This window comes from Rutidosis leptorrhynchoides, chromosome 6, assembly GCF_046630445.1.
Source record: "Rutidosis leptorrhynchoides isolate AG116_Rl617_1_P2 chromosome 6, CSIRO_AGI_Rlap_v1, whole genome shotgun sequence".
NCBI classification, from domain to species: domain Eukaryota; kingdom Viridiplantae; phylum Streptophyta; class Magnoliopsida; order Asterales; family Asteraceae; genus Rutidosis; species Rutidosis leptorrhynchoides.
Window position 1 is genome coordinate 347,077,904 of NC_092338.1, and position 4,670 is coordinate 347,082,573.

Here is a 4,670-nt window from a genome sequence, read left to right on the forward strand (position 1 = left end):
CTGATGAAACATTGCTCGTATTAAAAATGGTATCGAGTTTACCTGAGTCCGAGGCTAAGTGAGCAGTTACCCCGGTATCCATGTACCAATTGTCATCGCGTGGACCTTGTACTTTACGCTGCGCATAGGGAAGATGGGTAGTATTTTCTCTGTTTTGAGACAGAATCCCTGCCCAACCAGATGTTCCAGTACTATATACATGCTGATAATTGGTATTCGGACCAGGCTCATAAAATCCCATGTTATTGGGCCTAAAATGGTGCTGAGAATTCTGACTATTGGGCTGAAACAGACCCCTTTGGACCTGAGTGGACTGCATGCCTGTTTTTCCAGCATACCAAACCCAAGGTTTTCTAGAATACCAAGTACAAGGTGAGGGGTAGGCCTGTGATGACCCGGGAATTTCTGACCAAATTTAAACCTGAATCTTATTTGTTTTCGATACGATAAGCAAAGTCGGTAATGTTGAGTCTCAAAAACTTTTGAACTTTGTTCATGTAATAATTTAAATCTTTGACGATTCCCGAATTCACGAACAATTGTGTGTAAATAAATATGTAAATATAAATAAAGTATGTTAAATATATATTTTTGTGATTCCGAATCTATTTAGTAAACGACTGTTACACTCAATTGCCATTTGATGGATATTACATGAGTAAAATACGAACTAATATTATTTTAAAAATAAACGGTGATCCGAAAATAAGTAATATAAATCATAGGCTTATTAAAAGTATATTTATGAGCTAATTGTTAATTTTTACATTTGGCATATTTTACTTGGGGTTGGGAGAGAATAATTAATGTAATTTTTATTTAATAGTTAATAACCAAATTTTATACCACAATGATTGAAATAAATAAAGATAATTATTATAAAAACTTGGGATTTTTTCTGAAGACTTTTATTCACCACTAAATTAACAACGGGGTACGATTTAACAATCTGTGAAAGGAATAGTAGACGACGGCTAAGTTAATCACACATTTTATATTTTAATTATATTATAATATTTCTGTTATCGATCTCAATCTCAATATGTATACATAAACTGTGCTTGATTTTTTAGTACTGTACCTAATTGAGGATTTCTATTTGTTATTATTATAAACAGCTATGCGTAATTGATTCTTTGAGTTACTGTGATAATTTGTCTTTCTTTCCTCCACTATCTGAATATATATGATATATATTAACATATACAAAACACTTCTTACTTCTTCCTAACTCCATCGACCCAACACATCTTGCAAACCACCATGGTATAGTTTTGGTTATTTGTTTCAGTTTGAAAGGAACAACCTTAGTCCACCACTATGATCACACTCACCACTCAAATTACCATGTTTTCTGTTCCTAATCAAATAAATCAAAGACATACCAACTTGTGTTCTTTTTCTTTCTTCTTCTTTGAAGAACATCGGCCAAACCCGTCACCTCTTATTAACCACCTCCATCACTAACAACCATTCCCAAGGATCACTTCATCACTTACATGATCAACTTGACACCACCACTCTCATCACCACAACCCATCATCAAACATCTCTTACAATCACCACCTTAAGACCCGTCACCCATGTTACTCGAATAACCTATTAAACCATCACTTCATCATTTACATCTTTACTCACCATCACCACCACTATCTACTGCAACGAATTTTTTTGTTACTTGATGTGTGCAGCGGGGTGTACGAAATACTATTAAATTTTAGCAGGAAAATACTATTAAATACGATACAATTTTACACAAGATATTTATTTATTTAGAGAATGGATATACTTAAACCTTGCTACAACACTTATATTCAGTGTACCTAATCGTACAGTAATGTAGTTTTTAGTAAGTCCGGTTCGTTCCATAGGGAAAATCTTTAAACAAAGCTTAACGCTATATTAGTTTACTTTTATAAAAATACAAATATATATATAAGTAATATTATTATTATAAAGGGGGGTTTTTACCGTTTAATGACCGGTTTGTCGATTTTAAAACTTTAGTCGCAGTTAAAACCAAATGTAAAATATTAAAAATAAATACAAGACTTAAATTAAAGCGTAAAGTAAATAACGATAATGAAATTGCGAATAATAAAAGTGCGATAAAATAAACTTGCGATAATTAAAAAGTACGATAATTAAAAGTGCAATTAAATACAATAACAATAAAAATGCGATAATTAGAAGTGCAATTAAATATAAAATAAAGGAAATTAAATATGAAATAAAAGAATTATGCTTATTTAAACTTCCGTAATCATGATGTTTGACGTGTTGATTTTAGTTTTATGCCCATGGGTTAATTGTCCTTTGTCCTGGATTATTTAATATGTCCGTCTGGTTTTTGTCCATAACAGTCCATCAGTCATAAATATAAAGTGCGAGTGTCCTCGTCAAATTATCCTTATACCCGAAGTTAAATATTCCAACTAATTGGGGACTTAAACTGTAACAAGATTTTAATACTTTGTTTAATAATTACACCAGGATGTCGACTGAGTGTAACCCAAGGTTTTAATATTTTGTTATCAATTATACCAAGTGTCCTTGTACATAATTTCACCCCTGTTTTAATTATTCTAGTGGCTATTAATCCATTCCCGTGTCCGGTTAAATGAACGATTATTCGTACATATAAATACCCTGCCCATCGTGTCCGATCGAGTGTATATGGTAATTTATAGGGACGCCCAATTGTAAATCTTTATATTAACATTAACAAACTATCATTTAGTTAAACAAATATAAAGCCCATTAATAGCCCATAGTTTAATTTCTACAAGTGTCGTTCTTTTGTCCAAACCCCAATTATGGTACAAAGCCCAATTACCCAATTTTAGTAATTAGCCCAACATCATGATTACTTCGGATTAAATAAGCATAATAATAACTTAGCTACGAGACATTAATATAAAAAGGTTGAACATAACTTACAATGATTAAAAATAGCGTAGCGTTACAAGGACAGAATTTCGACTTACACCCTTACAATATTCGCTAACATACCCTTATTATTAGGATTAAAATTAAAATTAAAATTAAAATTAAAATATAAATATAAATATTTACGTATAGATATAGAGAGGATGGATATATGTTTTTTTTTTTGCGATCAAAATTCGTTTGCTTTTATAGGGAGTTTCAGAATTTGGGGCTCCGCGACTCGCGGCCCTTTTTGCCTTCAAACTCCGCGAGTCGCGGAGTTTGAAAATACAGCTCACCAACTTTGGAGTCTTTCTTGCCGACGGATTTTTATTATTTATATAATATATAAATAATTATAAGAATTATTTAAATATTATATTATATTTATGTGCATAGTTGACTTGTAATTTTTAGTCCGTTGCGTCGAGCGTTGAGAGTTGACTCTGGTCCCGGTTCCGGATTTTCGAATGTCCTTGCGTACAATTTAATATCTTGTACTTTGAGTTTTGAATCTTGTACTCTTGTAATTTCGAGACGTTTCTTATCAATAATTGGAACCTCTTTGATTGTATTTTGTACTTTTGAGCTTTTTGGTCGTTTGCGTCTTCAATTCGTCGAATCTGTCTTTTGTCTTCACCTTTTATTATTTAAACGAATATCACTTTTAAATAGAACAATTGCAACTAAAAACTTGTCTTTCTTGAGGAATAATGCTATGAAATATATGTTCGTTTTTAGCATTATCAAATATTCCCACACTTGAGCGTTGCTTGTCCTCAAGCAATATCGTCTTGAAATACTAGAATCACTTCTTTATTCTTCACACTTTGTACATCAGTGATTTCTATACGACGGTAAAAATAATGGTAGTAACGATATGGTTTACAGTCCCACATGACTATAAAAATTTAGATTCATTAAGGAAATTGGATCTTTATGAAAACATTTGATCTTTTGAAAATTAAATCTAGTTTTTACCCTAGATAAGTTTTCTGGAATAACCCTTCACCGGTGTTTGTAAAATATTTTTGTGGGTTTGGTGGGTTTCAGATTTGAAAATTTTAGCTCAAAACTTATGGTTTTGTGTCACCCACTTGCTAACCTTGTATTTGGAAAGCAACACGTCCAGTTTACTTGTCCCGTATATTACCTTTCGGTAAACTACCGTCCGGTTGTAAAGGAAAGCGTTGAACAAGCAACTGTTAAGGCAATGTCCCCTGACATGCTTTTAATTATGGTCTATAACGTGTCGGACGTAATTACTATCCTTGGTAGGAGCAATAGTAAAGCTCACCCTTATGATTTTTCGGTCTGGCACAAGGTCCTGTCTTTGACCACTATGCAACCACCGTTCTTACGGTTGACACCCGATTTAGTTCAGGTGACCTAATGAATTCCAGGTGAATTTCTAGGATTTTACGTTCAATGGTAATGAACGCATTGAAAATGGGTTTTCAGAAAACAAATCGGTTTATAATTTTATCAAAATATTTTCTTGTTCAAGCTCGAGTTTAGATATCATTGAATTCCATGAGTTTGAATTCTCAATCTTTAAAGTCAATCTCTAGGATTGAGTAATATCAGGCTTAAAAGCTGATTTTTGATCTTTTAAGAAGATTATCCTTTCTGGGGATCTGATTCATTAGTCTTATCCAGCTAATTTGCATGGTGCCCCCCATTGTACGAGATAAATCCTTCTCATGGTTAGGATAAATCTGACCACTTGGCGACCCTGTTTG